At 29.4% G+C, this 25,510-nt stretch overlaps 1 protein-coding gene across 4 annotated transcripts in view; it reads left to right on the top strand.

Moving 5' to 3' along the window:
* Positions 1–25,510, top strand: part of LOC129960369 (lactadherin-like) — a 137,215-nt gene that overhangs the window by 54,114 nt on the left and 57,591 nt on the right. For 3 of the 4 annotated variants that reach the window (XM_056073811.1, XM_056073802.1, XM_056073781.1), the window contains exon 1: positions 1,562–1,715. The exons of the other annotated variant lie outside the window; for it this stretch is intronic. The gene's annotated coding sequence lies outside the window, so the exon portion shown is untranslated. Of the gene's footprint in view, positions 1–1,561; positions 1,716–25,510 lie in introns of those variants that run through there. 4 annotated transcript variants of the gene reach the window in all.

Raw genomic sequence — 25,510 nt, 5'->3', positions numbered from 1 at the left:
AAAAATTGATTTGAAAAATCCATAATATTTATAGTAATTAATTCTAAGACAAAATTAAGACTAAAGGCAAAAGATTCTTCTCTTAGTTCATTTATAAAAATGTAGCTTTAAAAATTGTGTTTGTAAATTTATTCTTTTCTCTTTTTTTCATACCGTAGCTTCAAACATTTAATTAATGGGGTATAAATAAAAAAAAATTATTAATGGGTCCAATACAAACCAGTGGAAATGTTCTCTCCTCTACTTTTTCGTACATTTAACAATATGGCCCTTTTTGTGTTTAATTTTGTGTATCTATGAAGAACCAAATATTTCAGAATTCTTCAATTTGTTCAGTTGAGTTCAGAATTTGGTACAAATTTACGATTTCAAAGTTCTAGACATAATACATTTCATCTATACGCTTTTGAGTTATTGCATTAACATATGTAGGAATAAATAGAAAGACAACCAATCAACCTATTTAAAGCAATGGGGCAAAATTTGATACAAAAATATTGTTCTGGAGATGAAATCATATGCCGGATTTCACCCGTCTTGTTGGCTGTGTTTTTGAATTATTGAGCTCAAATGCGATTAATAAGAGTTCTGGAGAAAAGATTCGGTCCCAAATTCGATATTGATCTTTGATTGTGGTATGAAGACCGATGTCCAATTCCCTCCATTTAATTTGTTGAGTTTTTAAGGTGGATCTGGTATAATTTTTTTAAAGGAATTTGAGTCATTAGTCAGAGACATAGTGGCATGATAATGCTTGAAGCTTAATTCGATTATCTTTATTTTATTTTCTAAAATTCACTCTAAATTATATGGCATTGCACACAAAAAACTGTATTGAGTTTGATTAAAAATCCAGCAACTAAAAGAATTTCAAAAAATTTAAATATGATATAAATAGATTAAATGCTATAGATACAACCCTGAAATAAGTTGAATATTAAGATGAAATCTTGAAATGAAACGTTTCATGAGATGCAGTGATAAAACAGTTACAAGACATTGTTTCAGTTTTATGAATTTACTTAATGCTTTCTTGAAATAGGCTTAGATTATGCTTGCTAACTTATTTTAAAACTTTTATTTAGAAATATAATATGTTATGGATGATAACATGTTTAATTCATGCAACGCGTTTAATTTACATTTTTGTAGAGAGCTAGAAACGCATTTGAAGATATGTTTTAAATTCTATAGATCTATTCTGCTTTTGCCTCATAAAAATTATCTCGCTGCTTTAATGATCGATTTACTAAGCGTTTGGACACCATTTCTATCACATTTTTTGATGAAATAAAATATTAAGTTGCATTATTTTATTTTACTCTTATTTCTCAATTTAATTTGTAGTTTGTTTTAATGTAACCGTTAAATTCCATACAATATTTCACCTAACAGAACTTAACTGTCTTAATTGCATTTAAATCAAATCTATCTGTAACGAAACATGCTTGGAGGTTTTTCTTCTGAAGATTTGGCGAGCTTAACATTTGGCGACTTTCCGCAGCGTCCATCCGGCGAGGTGACTTCCCCTCAGGTGTACACATTCACTCCGAATAAAACTACAGGCTAAGGCTCATAAGCAAGATCGAAGCTAAAGAAATGGAGCTGTCAACTTAGATTTTCGGCCGCCTTACGTAATATGGCAGGCATGAGCGAAAGAACAATTTTCGTTCTTAAATCGGGGTGACGATTGTTCATTTCCAATAAAATACATGGTAAGTTTTTTCTTTTTCAATCTTAAAGAAGAGAATTTACCGATGAAGTGCTGATAAAAAGAAATCAACCGATGATTATTTAGAACTTTAAATAATAACAAATTTTATGGAGTACTTTTCAAAATAACTCATTTAAACATGAAAGATGTTAAAAGTTGTGTGATTTCTAATTTTATACAGTTTTCGATAAACAAAATTTGTCATTTTCTGATTGTAACTTTAGCACAGAGAGAGCTTATTCCTTTTTGTTTAAAAAGTTTTGATTATTACTTTACTTTGTGATCGTTTTGCATTACTCATCAAAATTTACTTGAAAATGTAACTTTTTGAATTTCGTTGACATGAATCTAAAATTATTATAAACTTAGAACTTAAAAATATTAAGAACTTATTTGTTCTAAAATGAACAAATAAAAATAAATATTTATTGTTATACTTTAATAAAATCTAATATTTGACCAGAAAGTTGCCTATTTTTATACTCGTGATAAAAGGAATTCCAAAATAAAAGAAAGAATTGTTGTTATAAATGATAGGCTTTCTCTATGCAAACGAGAGAGAAAAAAAACTAACCGAAATTACTAAATAAGTTATAAAACTAACTTTTAAATAAGAAATCTACAGCCTTAACTTTTTGTTTGATGCTAATGATTCTTTAACACAAAGTGTGCAAACGTTTATCTGAAAAGCTGAGCGATTTTGTGCATAGAACTCTAAAAGAAATAGTCTCGAATAGTAAAATATGAAATAGTTTTTGTGGATGCAATATTTAAAAATAAATCGCTATTTTGAAAACTACATAGAATGTTTGAACAAGAAATGTCGGAATAAATTGTTTAAAAAATATTTTGTGACATGAAAAATTTTGCGTTTTCAAAACGATTTTCTACCAACTATCTGAATGTTTAAAGGGAAAGTTATCTTATTTTGTATTTGTACTACTAGGAAAAAAAACTGTTTTGCAGTTTCGTCAAAGTAAAAAAGAGTTTTTAAAAAGTGTCATATGTTAGTTATTGAAAATTAAAATCCATAATTTATTCTTTTCTTGAATTTTCAAATTCCTAAGCAGATAGGAAAAGTCTGAAAATTTAAAATAATTTATCTTTAAAATATATTTTATAGGAATTTTGAAACTTTTTAGTTTTAAGTGTATAAAATTTCAATAAAAATGTTGCACAATTTTGCGTTTATAATTTTAATAAATTAGTGATTGATGATAAAATTTATAAATGATATTTTGGAAGAAAATAAAAAAAATAATACTACTATCAAAATCATATTATGAAACGTATTTTCGTACATTTGTTGCAAAAAATCAGAATACAACGGTTCAAGGTAAATTAAAAGCAATTAATAATTAACAATTTTGCTATTGGCGATAAAAATTTTAAGAAATGCTAATCGAGTATAGAATACTTGAAATGCTGGGAAAATACCAATAATATTCTTTTCAACAATTGACTTCAAATAATAATAATAAAGAATAGAAAATCCTTTTTATAAACAATAAAAAACATAAATTACAAAAAAATGAATTTATATTTTTCTGTAAATTTAGATTTATCTTCAATTTTCTTATTTTCTTTGAAACTTACTAACATGTCCATTAAGTGATTTTCCATTTGCTTCATGCAATTGAAATATTTTCTTAAAACTACTCACTTCATTATTAAAATACTTCAGTATTAGAATACAAATTTAGAATGCTAAGAGTTTTTTATAAATTTTTTTATTGAAAGTTATTAGTTACGGACAAGATGTCTGTAATAAATGCTTTATTAATGATAAAAATGCTTAATAAGGAAAAAAAATAAACAGTTCATTTATGTAAAACATTGTGAGTGCAACTTAAGAATTCCCAACAGAAAATTAAAATTTTCTCACATGAAAAATATATGTTTGTTGCCAATAATATATGTTTTTTTAATATTTAAAAATATGTTTCAATATATTTCTGTTTATAAAATATTTATCATAAATCTTTGTTAAATTTAATGCAATTAAAAATATAAGTTTTAGTAATTTAATCTAACTACTTGGTGTTTCTTCTTCTTTTTTTTTTTTTTTTTTTTTCCACTAACGAATATTTTAGCTCATGTCTCTTGCAACTTATATAATTTGAAATTCTGGACATTTTCCTTGGGTGCAAAGAATATAAATATAAATATCAAATATTTGATTTCATGTTGAAGAAAAGTGAACTGGTTAAATAAAAGCGCAAATAACAAAAATAATGTCAGGTTTTTAAATATGAATTCATTAAAAAATATTTTTGATTATTTAATAAACTCATTTACATTAAAAATTAAGTAACTTAATGAATAATACTCGTATGTTTTATTTGCTCTAAGACAATAAATTCTAAATAATCTTAAATGTAAGAAATTCGTGATAAAACATCAAATATTTCCAGTATATTGATAAGTAAATATATTGAGCCTTTCCTGTTTAAATTTGTCATTCATAAATGTTGAGTTACGTGATGTGATTTTTTTCCCCTCAAGTATCAATTTTTCCTCATTATTAATATATTTATTTGAAAAATAAAGGAAATCTTCAATTAACTACAATTCGAACAATAAAAACAATTAATTTTCTAAGCACTAATAATAAATCAACAAATTTATAAAATAAACAAGTAGTTGTTATGAATTGGCAAAAATACATAATTTAATGAAGTTTTTGTAATTCAAAATTAATGGTTTAAGAATCCATCAAAAAGGAAAACATTTTTATTTAATGTTATAATCAAATGAATAGTATCTCAATACGTTGTACCAATAAAATAATGGAAAAATTTTCTTGAATTGTATCATTTCAAAAATATTCAGGTTAACACTGGTAAATTTTGCCATTTTTGTAAAGTTTTTTTACAGAAATATCTATTTGAAGTTTCTACTTCTCTATACATTTTTTAAATAGAATCTCAATAGCCTAAACCTCTTTCATTTGGACTTTCATCCATACTCAAATTAGTTTAATAGAAAATAGAATTAATTGTCATCAGTTGATTCATTTTAAGATTTGCAGACTGCTTCGATAGTTTTCGAATTATGAACTCAATATATACTAAATTTTTTAGAAGCATCACGAAACATTTGAGACATCGCTTATTCAATAAAATATGTTTATTATATAATATACATTCCTCACGTTTTTTTTTAAGAAAAAACATTGAGTATACATTTGACTGTTCGACTGTAAAGCGGATAGCCTTGCTTGAAACCTTTTGACTACCATTTCTTTTATTTTGGAAGCTTTTTTTCAACAAAAATGTTTTAGATAGACTTTGTGTAAGTTAATAGTATTTGATAACAATCATATTATGATGAGAAAGGAATTTAGAGAAATAGAACATATACGTCCCATTGGAATTTATAGGAGAAAAAAACAGCTACAAATATTTTATTAACATTTATTTTTTTTAGGATTGTTTGCATTGAATGCGTATATATTAATATCGTGTGGTAAAGTGCAAAGTATAATTTGAAAGCCGAAATTTGGCAACTTATTTAAGAAGGCGTAAGGAATTTAACACCTCTACATTATGTTTAAGTTCTTATTTCCATCGCTTCTATTGGTCTATAGAGCAGTTTATAATATTCAATGAATTTTAGAATTGTAAAATTCCTAGTAGTTTCTATATTCTATTTTATGGGACGTATGCATCCTATTGGTAATTTAAGAGTTAAAACAGTTTTATCTGTTTCATATTGTATCAAATACGTGCTAAGCGAAAGTAGTAAGTTAGCCCAATTAAAATAGCGTGGAGGAGAACTGGGCGCTATATGAATGAAGTCAAATTTAGTTAAATTTGTACTATTTAAAAATCTTGTTAGCAAAATGATGTGTTGCGAAAGCATTGATTAACTTACACTTTTTCTTTTTGTGATTCGGGGCTCGAGAAACAAATATCATTCATGATAAAGTTTAATTTTTCAATTCTCTTTCACGAATGTGAAAAAAAAAAAATTATCAAAAAATTTGTGCTCGAGATATTGATAAATCTTTGCGATTCAGTTCTTTTTACATAATTTTTTAAAACTTAGTAATTTAAAATGTCATAATTCTCGAGCTCCTAAAATATACTAAGTATGGGCTGCAGAGATACAAGCCGGCCTCCTGTTGCATTCTGCACATTATCTATCAAATAAAACTTTAGCTAATATTGAACCATTTGATCCGTTATAACTGGACGCCAGTTTTAGTCCATTATTATTATTTGTCATAATTTATTATCATAAACTATAAATTCAAGCTTATTAAATGACCGAAAATGAGTTTTAAAAAATTGGGAACTTAAATATTACCGAAAATAGAAAGATAGTGAGTGGAGTGCTCGATCTGAAACGTTTTATTTATTTTTTTTCATCGTCAAATTCCCATCATGGAAATTCATCAAAATCACGAGTTCAAATTTTTTGAAGACTAAAAAACTTTCTCTATATTTCGTAAACGAGAAAGTAAAAAAATTGAATTATAGATTTTGGAGAATTTCCACCTTTCAGACTTCTCCGAATCCGAAAGAGAAAACATTTTTGGAATTACGCTTGCCGATTTGCAGAAAGGATCACTTAAAAATGCGTTTAGCTAAATGGATTAATTTACTATGCCTTCCTTATATCAAACTTGTTGATTTCTTTCTCATTTTGAGCAAAATCTATAAGTTTGAATTTTATCTGTTTGTCCAATGACAAGTGAACCGATATCTACAAAACGCAGTGTTAGATGCATCAGATTAGGCACACAGTTTAATCTAAATTGCAGATGTGTAATAGATTTTCCGTCAGCGGATTCTGTCTGTCTGTCGTTCTCTATATTCTAGTGCATGTAAACACAGTAACCCAAAACTTTAAGATTTACATAAAAGAAATTTGGTGCATGCTCTTGCTAATAAAATCGTAGTTTTTTTTTTTTTTTTTTTGTCAAATTTTAGTTTTAATTCGTTTTTAAAAGTATCATTCAAAATCCATCTTTTTAATACGAATCTCAAAATACTCATATATGGAATTCTAAATCTGAACACTTGACATTCACAGTTTTTTTTATGTGGTGAAAGAGGAGAATACACCCCCTTTATTAGGAAGTATCCGAAAAATTGTCGGCAGTGACCACTCTCGCTATATATTTCAATTTCTGATAATATGAAATATGTGCCGCATATCGTTTGTCACAGAAAATAATAACATTTCCTTTCATAACATTTGTTTCTACATCATCGGCGTGTACAGTTATTATAAGAAAGCTGGAACTGTTTCATTCTGATTCTAACTATGAAAATTTGTTTATTTCACATCTCAAGTTTTTGGTTTCATATCTCAAAGTTAAACCTTTCTCCAAAATTTTCATATTCTCTGAGAATTAAAGAATGAAATAATTTTTTCCCCACAAAGTGGAAACAATTTTTGTCTTTAGTTCGGTCAAGAGTTTCTTTGGTGTTTGGCATTTTAATAAAAAAAAGTAAAATTTTCGTAATAATTTTTTTTTAAACTTCCAAATTCTGTTATTTTATTTTTTGTTCATGCCGGCTATTAATGTTTAAGTGGGCTAAAAGTTCAAATGAGAAATGGAGGAAAGGAAATTTACTTCTAAATGTACTATGAATGTGCGTTCTAAGGAGGTATCATGAATTTCATATCAGCATCAATGAACACCCCCCCCCACACACACAAACACAATGAAAATCCATCATTTTCCTTTTAAAAACTTTTTTGATTTCAATTTTTAATATAGCACCTTTCCCTTTAAATAATTAATAATGACACAGTTGCAATTCTAAATTATTTTATTTTTAAGAACCATTTAAAAGTATAGATTCGAAATTATATTTCTGGAGTTAATTTGCTACACTGTTTATTGTTACAATGGGGAGTTTTTATAGCATGTCTTACAATGATCTGGGGGGGGGCTTTAAGAAATTCACCGCATACTTTCTAATAAAGGTGCTAAAATTTTCCCCCTTCTCGCATAAAATTGTTGACCTTGGAAAAATCCGTGTACATTATAAATGCTCAGATATTTATTTTCAGAGTCCTCCTCATAGGAATTGCGCACTTCATCATAAGGAAAACAGGAAAGTGTAGTATTAATGTAGGTTAACAATAATTACCTAAAGCTCTATTAGCGTGCGATCTTTGGCAACTTTCTTTGACGATTAATCGCTGGGGTGCGGTTAATACAGAAGTACTAGAAAACTGAATATGTATTTTAGTAGTCATTTTTTTAATTGATTAAAACCAAACTTTGACACAGAATTACAATAGTAGTAAAAAAAATCCCATACCAAATTTTAATTATTTAAGTCTTTTTTTTTTCTATCATGTTTACATGCATGCGGAAATAGACTGATAGACCGTCTACGCTTTAACAGGTTTAGTTCAAAATTTACTACGGTTCTCTATTTTTGATGATAAACCTACATACCCAAATTTATTTATCTAGCTGTTTTCGTTGTGTAGTTATCATGTATTCGGAGAACCGGACAGACTTCCTCTGGATGGAGTTTCTTAAAAACTTAATAAAAATCTACAAATTTGGAATAAAGATCACATCAAATTTCCTCATTATAGCTCGAAGTGTTTCTGATGTATCATGTTCATAGATAGACAGTCAAACATAATTTCAAAAATGTGTATTTTGCGCTCAAGAAGGTCCAAAACACTTCGTTGTAATCTTAAAAATGATTTTTTTTTCGTAATTGCAGTACTTTTATATATTTTATACTCAAGAAAATAAAAATTTAATCGGTTTATGAGTTTTTTTTTCAATGTATCAATTTCAAGCTACAATATTAAACTAATTTCTCTTTTGATAGCACTTTCAACTTCCAGCTGTAAAAAGAATGATTTGCATCGATACTAAAATGACAATTACCCGTTATTTTTGTTTCTCGATTGCTCAATTTATATATATTCTTAGTAAAATTAGTAGAAGAATGTTTTAGCAATCTTATTTAACCCTTTAAAGGGCCATTTTTTCTAGTCATATTATGTTAAAATATTTTTAGGTTTGAAATTAGAATAAGAAAAGGCATTCATTTAGCTTATTAGATAAATTTTATTTGATTAATTAATTAATTTGTTAATTAATAATGAAGTAACAAATCAAGACACATCATTTTGTGTGAGATAAAGAACTGAAGCATCTAAGTTTCTGACTTACTAAAAAAATTTATCAGAACTTATGTCAACCTTCACAATTTCATACAAAGATTGATAAATTTGGTGGGAAGCATACTTCCCACGGCCCTAGAAAGGATTAAATGTAAATTTGCAGAAAAACAGATATTCTAAAATTAAATTTAAATACAACTTGAATGAAGAAATCGTATCTTAAATTTGTTCATTTAGTGCGCTAAGTTTTTGGCTATGATCAAGGACGGATGGACAGAAAGACATCTTTTGTATGGATTCAGCCCTAAATTTGACACTTTTTCTACACCTTTGAGTAAAGACTGCATATCAAATTTTCCTTTATTCTTCGAACACATTCGTGTTTCCTTCACACAGGCAGACAGAAAGACATAATTTCAGAATTTTTATATCGGATTCATGGTGCTCTAAACCATGCAAATTCATCAAAATATCTGTATCGTTTTCGTGATTGTACAATATTTTCTTCCTCTTCGTATACGAAAAAGAAAGTATATAAGCGAGCATCACGATGTAAACTTATTAAATTTCGCCAAATCCTATAAATAAGGAGCTCTGATTGGATGATGGCTTAATTTGTAGAATTTTATGCTGTAAGTACTTTAAAAAAACAAATTTAAAATTTTATTTGTTTGTTTTAAAGCTGATTTAAATGAACTAAATTAAAAAAAAAAACAATACTCACTTCTGCAAATTTATAACTGTATTAATTTTTTTGATAATTTTGATTTGATTTGCATTATGTGTTTTCGTTTAATATTAATTGTATTTCTATAACATTTTCATTTTCACAAATTTCATCTTTTTAAATTAATTTTGTGATTTTTATTTTTTATCTTTTATGAATAGATATATTACTTTTATTTTGAAGTAATTTCTTTTGTTATCTTTTAATTATTTATTTCTTTGCAGCAGGTAACAAAAATTATTTTTGATGCCCTTTGTTACTAAAGAAAGCTTTTGTTACATTTTAATTGATAATACAACTTTATAAATATTTTATCTTTTTAATCATTTGTATTAGAAGCATTTTTTCCATTGTATATATATATTTTTTTATTTAAATAACTAAAAGCGATATTACTTTTTCTATTAAATTTCATTGAAAAACAACTTATTTTTCAATCCAATATATTTACAAAGACGTAAACATTTTTTTATATTTTGTAATTCCATGTTTTAAATTAAATTAAAAGATATAGTGTACTGCAATCAATAGTACTTTAATCACTGAAAACCCTTATTTTCTTGGTAAGCATATTTCAATTCAGGTAAGTAATATCATAATTAATTCCCTTTTTTTATAATGCTCATTTTTGAAGTAAGATAGAAAATATTTTCTTCGATAACAGAAATGAAATGCCATAATTTAGGACCAAGACGAAACTGGCTTTTGAAGATGAATATTTGACTGATTAAAATCAAATAGGCATAATTAAATGATTGCTTTAATTGGTCATGTTTTTTCCTTACAATTATAAGTATTAGCTTAGAAAATGTTTGATCATTTAACAGTCAATTTAAAATAAATTTTGAAAAAAAAAGGGGAGCAATAAAAGTGTTTAACGTTATTTTTTTTTCTTTCTTTTTTTCCCTTTTTCTTAATAATTATGATTTCGGCTAAACTGTTTGACTGGTCTCTTAGCTGATTAATTTAGTTTTATGCTCTGTGAAATATTCATTGATTCCAAATAATCTAAAATTAAATAAATATTTTAAGTGAGTGTTTTTTAAAATATTCTTTAATTCAATGTTCTTTCTCTCAGCTATATAAATGCCTCGAAACTACATGTATACAGATATGGCTAAGAGAAAAAGTATGTATTTAAGTAAGCTGACAAGCGCAGTTACGTGTACTATATGACTGTGGCATCGCGAGAAATAACATAATTTTGTTCAATCCTGTTTATTCACCCATATATGAAAATATCAGGTTATATGTTCATGGCAGTCCAGACGTATGAAAATTTCTTGTCGCTTTAAAATTATAGGGCACTAAAAAGATTAGTACAACTGTTTAATAGATATTTCTAACGGATGATTTTAAAATTTTACAACACTGCTGCTTTAATATATTTTTATTTTCTAAAACTAGTGGAAATGGCCTCTCGGAATCCTACTAGCATATTCTCCAAATAAAATCTTATCCCCCTCCTCCCCACATAAAACTGGTGCCGCGATGGTAAGGCATCGGCTTTAAAACCGGTGGGTTTCAGGTTGGAGAACCGATTCCACCGAAGAATCGTCGTTTAAACTGGTCCGGTGAACTAGATCCGCACGGGCGAAACATCGTCCCGCTGGTGTGGTGTGGGAGCTTGAAGAGGAGGGTGCCAGCTCAGGTGTTGTCCTCGTCATCTGACCACGTTTCCAAGTTACGAGGTCCGTCCCAAAACAGCATTAGAGTTGCTTTAAAGATGGGAAGTTAATATAATTAAACTAAAACCCCACATAAGATTATGCACCTTGTATAAGGCCACAAATGTTTTGCATGGTGTAAGTGAACAATAGTGAAGAAATATAGATCTTTGGAGTGAATCTAACATTTTTACTGAATCGATCACACGAATATGTATTTTGAAAATTTTTGTGTTTTTACATGCGTGCGAAAGTACAGACCGACAGGTAGTCAACTCTTTGACAGATATTGTTCAAAGTTTTGATAAGAATCTGTATTTTAGGTGATAAACCAGTGCATCAAATTTTATCTATTCCGCTGTTTGTTGTCAAATTTTATCTATTCCGCTGTTGTGTTCACATGTAATCGAATAATCTGACAATCAAACTGACTGTGTTATATAGATTTCGTTCAAAATTTGATAGAAATCTAGAAATTTGGTCTTTAAACCCTATGTCCAATCTCATTCGTCTATCTCAAAGCCTTTTAGAGATATTATGTTTACAGACTGATAGATAGACATAATGTGTTTTTCACATTCAGGGTGCGAAGATTCGTCAAAATCTCGTGTTCGAATTTTTAGTTGATTACAATATTTCTTCTATACTTTATATGCGACAAAGTAAAAGAATATCTTTAGATTTCTCATGCATTTTGGCAACGGCTACGACATTTAATTTACGGAGTTCTGTATAATTTCATAATTTAATTTGCATGTTGCAGAAGAGACAAATGATTTCGAGAGATTTTAATTCTTTATATGCTGAATTTATTTATTAGAAATTTTTAAATTCAAATTCGTCAAAGTTCGGAGTTCGAATTTTACAGTACTTTCCTGTACTTTATATACCAGAAAGTAAAAATCGCAATAAAGCATGTGTTTCTAGATGTATTTGATTAATTAAGTTAATCAAATCAAGTTAATGCTCCAATTTATGGTTAGATGTACAATTAAAAAATTATTTTACTTTATTTGACACTCACTGTAAATTGCATTACCAGAATTCGGGATAAAATATCTTTCATACAGAAATAAAGAAATTCTATTCTTATTTTTTTAAATTTTATAATGTTTATAACGTTTAATATTACAATGGAGTCTGTAAATTTCATTATGCCTGATTTAAAATCTTTTTTTGAGAAAGCCGATGGACCCTGAGATATCAAATTAGGCACTTAATTGTTTTCTTTTATAACTGGAACTCATTAAAAATAGTTTATAAAAATTTAATTAGATTCTTTATTAGTTAAAAATTAATCTTTTTAACATTTTTCTTCACTAATTTTTGAATTTCAATAGCTTAAAACTTATCTTAAAAGATATGTCCTAAAAGGGCATCAGCTTCATATTGATAAAAAAAAAGTTTCATAAATTTTTCAAAATTAATTTTAGCCACAATTTGTGGCAATGCTTTTTATTGTTTAATGAACTCAAACTACTTTTATTCACTAAATCATTCATTCTCGTGCTTTTATTACAGTTATGATGGGAAAAAAATGTATTCACAGAATAATTTCTATCTTTATATTTATTAGCATGGTAAATTTTTAGGTTGTCCTTCTCTCTGTTTATTGCTTTAAAATTAGTTAAGCACAGAATATAACAATCTAACGAATCAGGCCTGAAACAGTATTATGCTGCGATGCCACGGACTAAAGAATTTATCGTAACATTCGCAACCGAATTCCGATTAATCACTTTACAATGCAAAAAAAGCATGTAAAACCCCTTTCACCAGTTGTTTAGAAATCGTGTCTATATATATATAAAGCGCCAACGTCCATGGTACAGAAATCTCTTACTAATTTTGCCGAATGGCAACAATCAAATGTAAACAAAGTGTCTTGCAAACATTTCAGACTGCTTCTCTGCTAAGCTTCTTTACAGCCGCACTTAATTCAACACTTCGCTTTATTAATTATTGGAGCTGTAGAATACAATTAGAATTTCTTTGATGTGCGCTTGCCATATCAGTAAAAACTCTATTTAGTGGAAAGAATATGTAAAAAAAAAATCGAAATGTTAGAAACAAGCATCAAACAAAGTTTAAAGTAAGCACACTAAAATAGTTCTAACCGTTTCCATGTAGATGATCATTATGACTTGCCTATTTAAAACCGATGTTCATATCTTCCAAAACTTTTATTTCCCAAGAATTCTGAATTACCTTAAAAATCAAAAATTTGTCGCTTAAATTATATCAGTTTCATTTCCGCATAATTCTTTTCTTTATTTTTAATATAAATTTTAAAACTTACTTATTCAAACTCATCTATAAAAAAAACTCAATCGCATGCTTTTAACAGCATTTAAATTACGATTAAAGAATTGTCTTCTTTAGACATTAACCCCGAATTAAGATTTTCACCCGATTAAGATTTGCTACCCAATAATTTGTAGTAAACTGATTCAATTTAATAAGTCTTTCAGTTGTAACAAATAATAAGTTAATTTTTAATGCAATTCATGTTAGTCGTTAAATTGGCTGAAAAGTCAATAACTTTGGCGAAAAAAACTAGTCGCCAAAGGCGCCTAGTATAAGAAATTCCAGTACAAAACATTTGTGTCCAAAACAAAGGCACGAGAAGCTTCTGAAGGGAATAAATTATTCATAAGTTTATTTTAATTCTTCTAAAAAAAATACTCCATCTTTTTAAGAGATAGCTACATATAAGTTAATAAAATTTGTACTCGGTAAATCGGAGAATTGTTTTCTTGCATACGGCCTGTTTTTAACTTTTTCACTACTGCATTTTATATCATGTTTTTGTGAATAAGCTCGTTATGTTGATGCAACGATTTAAGTTAATCTCGTTTTAGATTCTCAGAAGCCTCTCAACAGGGAGGATTGGGACGACTGTATTTCTCTCGGATATAATTTAATTGTTTAGAATTTCTGAAACATGGAGTTATGGGTGATTAGACCAACAGAATTGCTTTTTTTTCTTACATTCTGGCCGAAATATCTCATTAAAATTCTTACTTTATTTTTTGTATTCCATTATATTAAATTTTTAAAAATGCATATATAATATAAATAACAATTTTAATAACACCACTCGACTAATTTTAAAAACCAAGCCAGGCTCAAAATTTAATTTTTTATATGCCAGTGTATTATTTTTCAAATAATACATAAACGACACGTTTTAATCTTTTATGAGGATTTAAATCTTGGCTACAAATTAACTTTTCAAAGGTTTAAATGGTTTTAGAATCAAACGAAATTCTGCCATTTTAGCTGATATCTCTAAGTTCTTATTTCAATTGATAAATTTCAATCAATTTTCAATTGATTGTCCTTATTGATCCTATTCTAACAAGAATTTCAGATTCAGAATTATAATTAATTATAAAAGGTGTCCCAAAATTAAGGCAAGATTTGAATTTGCCTCTATTTTCGTAGTAAAGTGTTGGCAACCCTATTGAAAAAACGCATTTGACAGCTGATAGTTTAGATGGTAAAAATGGCGCGCTACGCAATAGAGCAACGTGTTAACTAAAGATTTGAATTAAATAAAAAACAATTTTTTTTCTATTTAAATTGTTACATTTTTATTGAACTGGAAAGTACATTGGATAGGGTTATGTATCGACATGGGAAAAATGACCCCCCCACACACACTGGTTTGCTTGCACATGCACACACTTTTGTCGAAATTTTCCATGCCCATTTTGCTTAAATGTGGCTGCATTTCGTTGACGCAGCGTTGAATGTCCTCCTTCAATGCACGCGTCCTTGTGGGCTTGACGCATACTTATAGATCTTTCACTTCAAATTACTCCATAAAAAGAAACCCAGCGGGGTTAAATTACACAATTTGGGGGGGGGAGAGTAATTCTCAAATTTTCAAATTGTGGCCGGCAGACTTTAATTTTTTTTTTTTTTTTGATATTTTTGAACAATGAAAACATGTTATTTTACCGCGCTCCATTTTTATTAATTCTAAGTTATTAGCTATCAAATTATTTTAATAGGGTTTCCAGCACTTTTCTGCATGAATGGTGGCAAATTCCAATCCGTCGTTAATTTTAGGACACCCTTTACTTCATTTCTTAAAGTTTAAACCTCAAGATTTTCTCGCAGCTTTAAATACATTCTGTTGTTCTTCAGTTTCTTGTTGTTTGTTACCCATTTCAGCATTCGAAATCGAATTCGAATTCCAGCTTTATATTATGATACACAAACATAATTCCAGAAATATTTGTTTCAAAGTCAGGGAGATTCATTAAAATTTCGAGTCGATTTTTTTAGGACTAAAAAATTCTCTCTTTATATATATCGTATACAAGAAAGTAAAAAAAAAAAGTAATAATACATATGCAATAATAAATCAGTTACTCTCAGCTGTGATATCAAACTAAAATATTGCAGAACTATATTCGACAGATAGATTTCGATAGCATAGCATTCGATTAATAATTTTAATGTTTTCAGGTGATTGCTTTGGAAATTATTATTGTAAATAAACCAAGATATATTCCATATTAATTTTTTTTAAAATTACTTACGCAACAATGTAAGATTGGTCGTCGTGTTTCTTTTCTTTTACTGGATCAAGCACAAAAAAATTACAGTATTGGGACAAACACAAAAATTTTCACCTTTGTTGTTTAATTAGTATAGGTTCACTTACCTGCATGGTATAGCAATCTAGTAGCAAATACGTTCTCCAGTAGCTTTAATGATACCCTGTACACGTTTTAACATGGATTCCACTAATTTATACGTTTTTAACGTCATCAAAATGATACCAAACTTTTATGATATTCTCAATCATATTTCTCTTAGTTTAACAGTCCGTTTTACTCGCACGTTTCTTCACAATGCTCCAGAAATTTTTGATGAGATTTACATCTGGAGAATTACCAGACCAATCCAAAACTGTTAATACCTTTTCTTGAAAAAAATTCTATACCACCTTGGAATGATGGTTTGGAGCGAGATCTTGTTGAAAGACGCCAACACCACCAGCAAACATTTGCATCAGAGGCACAATTTTTTCTTCTAGTATTGAAATGTATTTTTTAGAGTTCATCATTCCTGCAACTGGTACTAAGCTGCCAAGTCCCACAGTTGCAAAATGACCCCAAAATATCTACTTTTGAGGGTGCTTAACTTTTTGATTAAGATGTTTTTCTCTGATGGGTTTTCCAGCACTTCGTCTGACAAATGTTGATTGAATCCCTTGCACAAAAAAATGTTTTGTCACTGAATACAATCTTATTCCAGTCTTGTGCAGTCCAGGATTGATATTTCCTGGCCCAATACAAAAGTTTTCTCTTCATTGCAAGTGTTAACAACTGTTTTTTTTACTGGTTTCCTACCCATCCCCCTGCTTCAATAAGCCTTCGTCATAAAGTTGATGAATCAGTGCTCACAACAGTTGCTAATAATTCTCTCTGAAGATCTGTACTTGTTTAGCGAGGGTGAATTTTACTATTTTTTACAAGAAATTTTCGTTCTGAGGTGTTGTATTGCGTTTTGCATCCACATTTACTCTTTCGTTTTGGAGAAACTGTCCCAAAACGAAAGAGTCTTAATTTGCTGATTAATAATCCTTGAAACACTCAATTTTCCAACTCCAGCTTCTGCAGTAATATCCCTCACTGTTATTGAAGTGGGCTGACTGAGGATACCAATTCTAGTCTTTTACCTGGGAGTGATATATACATTTTTTAATATGCATTAGAACTAGACAATTCACACAATCAACCTCCTGCAGCAACTGAAACACAACTGATGGTAAAATGCTCTACATGTGATGATCACATGGTAAAACCAGTTTAGACTAACCAAGAACAACCCCTTTTTTTGTAAGAAAATGCAGTTTAAACCGATTTGAGGCAAAAAATTCCCGAGAAATGAAAAAATTTATAAAAAATGGAGTTTGCCCCAAATAATTTGCACAGTACTGTATTTTAATTTATATCTTGAACAAGTTATGAGCAAGTAACAAAATTAGGTATTTTCCAAAAAGGATGCAGAGACAGATTGCTGAATATTCTTTTTAGCTATAATGCGAAACGTAAGATTGTTTTTAATAAATATCACACAATAAAAAATGTATATATTATGTTTTCTTTTGAAGTCATTAGAAGAAAACATGTAAAATAAGAATAATAATAAAAAAATATTCATGATATTTTTCTTGACAGTGATTGCTAAGATATGTGTGTGAAATATCTTTTAAATATAGCACTATCTTGTGTAATTTCATTTCAGTTGTGGTATAATAGAGAAAATAGAGTGGATAAAAAGTATTTATTTCCATTGATGGATTTAGTCTCAAACATAATTTTAATGAAAGAGCTTCATGCTAAATACCATCTATTTATCTTGTTGTATTTTTGAGATACTTATACAAGGACATACATAATGGCTTTTCCTTACCTTTTAACCATAAATTATTATCGTTACTTAAAAATTATTGAGCAAGCGTTGTCCTCGTCATCTGACCACGGTTCAAAATGACGAGGTCCGTCTCAACATAGCCTAGTGTTGCTTTAACAGTGAGGTGTTAATATAACTAAACAAAACTAAACTAAAAATTATTGCACTAACATATAGACAGACAGATAAAGAAATATAATTCAGTAACCGATATCTTGGAAGAGTGACCGAGTATACGTTTTGGAAAAAGTACTCATTCCACTTGACCCATTTTGGTCCAAATTTTGATACATATCTAGAATTTTGGGTCACAGGCAACAATCCAAGCTCATTCAACGGATTTTGAGTTATTGTTCTCAAAACCTCAAGACAAAAATTCAAAAGCCATTTCTTCGGAAAAAGGCCAAAAACCATCGAAATCTTGAAATCCAATTTTTTCACGATAATATTTTTTTAAATAAATCAAACTCAACAAATTTGGGTTCTTAATTAGGAAAAGTTTTCCATCATGCCATCGCTCTGCACAACTTTTAAACATTTTTTTTTCCCTTTTTCAAGTGCAAAGATCTGGTAAAATTCACGTACGAAGAATATTCTTCAGGCACACATCAACAACCAAATCGTCCATTTATATTCACGCCCGTTTCCCGTAGGCTTCGTTCCATCTAGCAAAACGGGTTGTTAATCCAACAAAATCAATCATATTCCAAGCGCAAAATCGGGTATCACGTATATGCTTTTGGAAAAGTACTTTACCCGGGAGAATTTAAAATTCTCTTTTTGCTTTAGATGAAATTTTATCTCTTATATCAGAAGTGTAATGTTGAAAGTCAGTGCTCTTCTTACGACGGCTTAATTTTTTTCATGTGCGATGAGAAAAATCTTGATTAATTCAAATATGATTCTTTTTTTATAGTATTGTAAAAAATAATTTAAAAAATTTCAGAATTTTTTTTTTATTTAGACATAAAAAAACGATTCAAAATAACTGAATTATTTATTCTATGTAAGTAAGATAAATTATATAATCTATCCAGAAATTCAGTTTCAGTAATTCCTTTAGTAGTCCAGTAGTTCCTTTAATTTAGCTTTTAATGACCACAATTACAAAAGTGTTACTAGGAAGATATAAGAGAAAAAAAGAGAGAGAAATGGACATACAAGAATATTTTCTCAGATGAAAATGAGATAAAAGTTTGAGTTTCTATAATTTAATAAGGAAAACATTCTTAAGTCTTCGAAATAAAGTCACATTCGAAATTTTAATTAATTTACCATTGCTTGTACATCTTTGTATTAGAAAAATTATTTTTGGAATTGTATCTATCTGTTCGCTCGTCTCTAAACACTGTAATTCAAAACTAAAAGAAAAAAAAAGTATGTGGTTTTTTTAACTAACATTGTAGATTTATGTTGAATTTAATTAATAGGAAGTCGTTCTGTCTCCCCATTCATGTACATATAGACATAATTCAGAATCATGGCAAGTTAGATGAATTTTAGTAAATGATCTTTGCACCAAAAATGTTTTTATTTTTTATTTTCTCGTATATGAAGTATAATGGAAGTACTGTAATCATCACAAACTTGAACTTAAGAATTAAACGTATCTCCATGTTTTAGGCCTCTTTGAGTAAGAAAAACATTTTTGGAATTATATTTATCTATCTATCAACAAGATAATTCAAAAATTCTTTGAACTAGACAATTGAAATTGGGCATACGGATTAACGACCACATTTGTACATTTCTATCAAATTTTGAACGAAATCCATTCTGAGGAAATTTGGTTGTCTCTTTGTGAGGTTTTCGATTAAAAGTGAACTCGATGACTCCAAAACACAATGAGTGAGGTAGCTAAAATTAGATATACAGATATAGTATCCAAAATAAAAAAAAATGTTCAAATTTTGAACCAAATCTGTAAAAGCATTGACTGTCTTTCGACATGCAGTAATTCATTAATGGAATGACTAAAATCACCGAAATTTGTTAGGTCATCTTTAGAATACAACTACATAATGCGCCATAAATTCATGCGAACTTAAAAAAATCAAAATAAAGATGTAATGCTCGACAAAAATTTCGATAATCTGTTCAAAAACGTCTCCGGTTTATTTCCTTTTAAAAATGATTTAAAAAATGACCGATAGATCGCGCCCAAACGTGAAACTGAGATGATTTATGCAAATCAGGATAGCTCCGAAACTCTGAACTGGAAATGGATAATATGATGCCAGCATACTATCTGCACCGGAACTGGCATTAATAGTTAAACTTTTTTGTAAGAGCCGTGAATCTACGACTAAAGCAATGAGAAAAATCCCTTAACGGTGAAAGGATGCAGGGAGAATAAAAGCCCTATTTCATTGAATGAGATACGGAATTTCGTACGCTGTTTTGAGGAAATGGGGCGTTTGAAGGATCGTCCACAAAGTAATAGACCATCCATCAGTACAAACGCGTACTTTTGTACAAAGTGTCATGGTAAATTCAGCAGACGAGATATCAGAGGGGACGTAGCAGTACACATGAAGCTGAGATAGTAATGAGGATTTCGGAAATGCATTTCGGATTTCGATCCAATGCATTATGCACGGAATTTTGAAACTGCATCCGTACAAGATACGTCACCAATTATTGCCAACAGATTCCGATGAAAGACAAGCCTTGCACGTAGAAGGAGACCCAAAGTGACCAATCATATGGGCAGATGAAACTTACTTTTCATTGCATGATGAATCAATACGCAAATTTGTTGTATTTGGGCGACATCAGATCCTCATGAGTGCACTATCAAACCCCTTACATTCTCCGCGTGTGACTGCTTGTTGTGGTTTCACCACGTTCTTATATCTGGGCACTTTCTTTTTTGAAAAGCGTTGTCCTGTATCCGATCGGAAAACTGCAAAATGGTATCTTACGCTTTTGCGAGACCGCGTTATATTTGCTTTGCAGTGAAGACTTGCGCTACCTGCAATCACCTTCAGGCAGGATGGTGCCCCATCTCACATTGCTTATTCCGTCAAGGCATTCATCCTAGATACATTCACTGAGGACCGAGTAAGAAGCCGAGAATATAAGATTAAGTGACCTTGACAATCGCCAGGCCTCACTCTAGCAGACATTTAGTTGTAGGGATAATACCTAAAGTTTCTTGTCTACGGAAGTAAGTTAAATGTACTGTTACAAATTTTAACTGTCTCAAGAATGAGATTTAGCCTCTGTAAGGTGTCATTAAAGAAGATATCCTTCCTTCTATGTGTGAAATATATCATTATCAATATTTGCATTTATCCTGAATTACATCTTTATGTAAGGCGGTTTAGTTTTTTGGGCTGAATTAATATCCTTTCTGGAAGCTACACAATGGACGATATTTATTTTGATGAGGTAGTAGATAAGATGAGGCTAGATAATAAGAATGGCTTTTAAGTCAAAGTAATGTTTTATACACAAGACCATCGAATATTGAAATCAAAATTTTGGTACTACTACTAGCTGTTTCTCTTTAGGTCAGAGAAAAAATAAAACAATGGAACTTCAAGATCTTAATTATAAAAGTGTATATAATGTACTTGAAAGTTCTGTAAAGTGTCTCATTGCAGCCTAGACTTTATTTGATGTCCAGTTTTGCTGTATCAAATATAATTTGATACTAATATCTGGTCGATGCTTTTGTACTGGATACAACTGATTCTTTCCCCATGAATATCGGTTCTCACTGATTTGTGTTGAGACTGGTACCTAATATTTATATGAATATAACTCCAAACTGGGATTTCGTTTCTTCGGAAAAAAAAATATTGATAGTAATGTGCCGGTTGCCATGGTTGACAGTGATTGATGGGTGGATGGGAGGTGAAAAGGAGAGACGGCTGATAACAGTTAGTATAGGAGAAGTATTATACTAGTATATTCCATGTATTATGCATAGTTACATGGAATGAAAAGCAGTAATGGATGTAAATGAAATATATACAGTTAAGAAAGCATCTTGCAAGTTCATAGCGTTGCCAAAGCAGGACGGAGAAGTCGGTTTATATCTACCTAATATTTTGTATCAGATTAATATAGTATAACCCGATTGAAAATGTATGAAGTCGAGGAAATTACTAGTCTGTATATCAATAAGGTCCAAAAACTGATACAGAATACCTGATACACTTAGTTTGTATCAGTTTCGTATAACCTGATACATTTGCGTGTCTGATACAGAATATCAGGAGGATAGAATGTCTCAAATCCTACTACAGCTGACGTTATTCATGAAAATGTGAAAGACTTAAGACATCTCTTTAAAAACGGGTGGAGTTCGGAGTAGCTACATTTATACTCTAACGGTGGGTTTCCAATTTAGCTACTTTATTTGACTAATTAAATTAGAACAAAGAAGTTATTCATAATGAATACAATTGTCGTCCAAATCTTTAAATAGTTTAATTTTCAATAGTTGCCCTTAGACACTAGAAGGGAAAATTATTTTTCACAATTAGTTAGGGTTTTCATGGTATTATATCTAACAAAATCTTTCAATTAACTTTAAAAAATCGAATAAATAAAGGAATAATAATCCAAAAAATAAGATGAAATACGAATGGAAACATGATAATATATGTGATTTGCAGAGCAAATAATTTCTCTAACAAGGATTAAAAGAACAAGGCATTAGACCAGACAAAATCTATTGCTCGCAGGACGTCCTCAGATTAAAAGAATCCATTCTATTTCTTTTAGGGGAAGCAATGTCGTTGATGAAAAAAATGTTACTAAACCAAATTTGGCAACTGTGATGTGAGATATCCATGTAAAAATGTATGTCAATTAAAAAGATGCGATACCATCGCAATTCAAATTCAACCTTTACCAAAAGGGAAACTTCATGTGTTTGTGTCAGAAATGCTAATTGAACAGAAAATATTGTGAGATACCTCAGAGGATTTTATAAGGATTAGAAGATGGTTAGATCTTTCAGATACATGAATTTTTATTACATTAGATCTTTCAGCTACTTGGAGATTACTAATGCTGTCTATTAAGCTTGAATGAAAGATTTTTTTTCTCGTTCACAATTCTATTACCTGTAGAAAAACTTCATAGAGAATCAGCGGAATACGTCTCCCCAAAACTTTCTCGCATACTCTCTGATAAACTTGTTATACCAAAGAACGCATTCAAGTATAATAGTTAGGAAATATTAACTTTTGGCGTGAACCTAGCATTTTTACGAAATCTGTCGTTTTATTCTTGGCGGCATTTTTGAAGTTTGATCCAGTCTGTAAAATTGAATTTGTGTTTTAGACTCGTTTTTCTCAATAGATCGGACCAAAAATTTGACACAAAACTTCACTTGTAATCACAAATTTCCATAACAAATTCGAATACTTAAGGCACTCCGTTTTTGAATTATAGTCTATAAATATTACTGAAAGTACAGGCAGGCAGACAATCAACCCGTATGTTGCGGCAAGCAAGCAAGCAAACAATTTTGTATAATTACTTTAGCTTGAGTGGCATCACCTTATTTTATTGTTATTCTAAAATTACTTATATGCTTGTATGTCTACTTGTGAAGAATAAATATATACCATACTAACGCCGTCGTCCTCAATACCGTAGTTTCATAATTTTTTAGGTGTTTCCCCTGCAGATGTTAAATCTGTGTATCGCATTTTATACATCTTGATCTTCGTTTTGTAATTATTATTTTATATTTTATTCGAATAGCCGGATAGACAGACTTTCTCTGAACGGATTTTGCTCAAGATTTGATAATGAAATAATACAATTTGATTTTAAACCCATAAACCAAATTTCAAATTTTCTGTTGAAATCGTTTTTGAGTTATCTTTGTCACAGACAGATAGACAGACGTTTACCCAAAATGTATTTTTCGAACTCATGTAGGTCTGAAATGTGGAAATTCATCAAATCTCGAATTCGAATTTTTTTATGGTTTCTATACCTTTTCTATACTACGTATACGAGTTAGTAAAAATGAACTTATCTATTCCTCCATGAAGGCTTTAATTTTTTTAAAGCTACTTTGCAGTTTTAAAGAAATATTTGATCCTATCAAAAGTCTCTTACTAATTCTGAAATCTGAGCACCGCTGCACTCATGGAATCTCCATTTTGATATAAGATAAGGTTTTAGTAATAATAAAGCATAAATCTGTCTAATTTGATATTTTTTCAAGTAAGAAAGATTATAAATGTAGCTTTTCTTAGGTATATTAACAAAGTCCAGAGTTTAAAAGTGGGTGGTTAAAGCTGCTACATAAATTTGCATTTGTGATTTTGGTATCTATTAAGTGATATAGTTCCCTTTTTCATTACTTATTATTCTGACAAGTGTTTCTCTAAATATACCTTTTATTTTAATTTGCCGAAAGATTTATAATTTTCTGACGAATCTCTCGATCTACAATCTAACAATGCAAGAACGTTAAATAATGACAAATATTTAATTTTTTGATATCGCCCTAAAAGTTTTTAATTTTATATGTTTTTTTTTTCCACTCTTTTGTTTCTGAAATTTTTAAAACTTGAATCAACATTTATACATCATACGAAATATATAATTAAAGAACTTTTATATTACATTTTCTTAAAATTATATAATAACGGACGATGCTTTTTCCATAATTCATGGAGAGAATATTTAGAATTTTCTACTAACTTCCCATTCAATATCAACTCTTTCGTTATCGAATAGATTATTACATAATTTAGGTTTGTGAGTGTGTCGTCTGCAAATGCATGTTTATGTGGTATTGACTGCATAGCTGATATGTGTCATTACATTTTTGCAATATTAAGTATTTCTTAAGCGTGTAAGCGAGCGATAAAATTTTTAAGCAATTACTAATTTTATTAAGGAATTTAATGATAAATTACTTCTTATTTCAGGTGTTTTTAATTTTATTTCCTCAAAAAATAAATTTATTGCGTATCCCAAAATTGAAATCATTGATCAAATTAAGGATTTAATAAATTTCATTTGTGTCATAAAAAGTTATTTTAGATTGCTAATGTGTTAAGAGTTCTTATTATAAATACAATTGCTTTCGCGATGAAGTTCTTCTCTGACAGAAAGTAATTAATTTCTTACCATAATGTATTTTTCATTGGTGAGATTTATTCCTGCCATTTATTTTTTTTATAAGAGGAATTATTATTATTATTATTATTCCACTTTTCTTAAAATAAATAATAATTATTCGCTGTGCGAATATAAGTAATCTCATTCATAATGGGTAGAGTTAGTAGTACTGTTTGTCAATAAATAAATAGGGAAAGTGGCATTTGAAAAATTTGGTAACACCTTTTAAAAATTGATGATTTTAAAAATGAATAAGTAGCTTAGCAAATATGTCCAGATTCCTATCAAAGGAATAGTAATTGAGAGAAATTACATTATTTCATTCTAAAGAAAATTGCAACGAAAACGCACCGAGAGCTTTTAAACATTTATGGTGAGTATGATTCCATCGAATATAATTTCCAACAAATCGTTGCGGCGTTTAAAATATGTCCATTTCAATACACGTGACAAACTATATGATAATCTACCAAAATGAAGGCTTGGTAGCAATACTCGAATAAAATATCAATGATAAATAATGTCAGCAACAGTTTATCGATTTAAATGAAGTATTGAAGGAGAAATATCCAAAATATGGCGAAAGACGCGACAAAGATTTTTTCAACATGAGAGTGTTGTTCTCACATGTTTACAGACCAGTGAAAGAGACATTAAGATTTACTTCGATGGAATGTGTTGTTCCATCCGTCTTATTCACCAGATATTGCTCCTTCAGATTACTATTTATTTCGCTACATGCAGAGTGCC

Source organism: Argiope bruennichi, chromosome 2, assembly GCF_947563725.1.
Source record: "Argiope bruennichi chromosome 2, qqArgBrue1.1, whole genome shotgun sequence".
In the NCBI taxonomy this organism is placed as follows: domain Eukaryota; kingdom Metazoa; phylum Arthropoda; class Arachnida; order Araneae; family Araneidae; genus Argiope; species Argiope bruennichi.
This window is presented reverse-complemented; position numbering and strand designations above follow the sequence as displayed.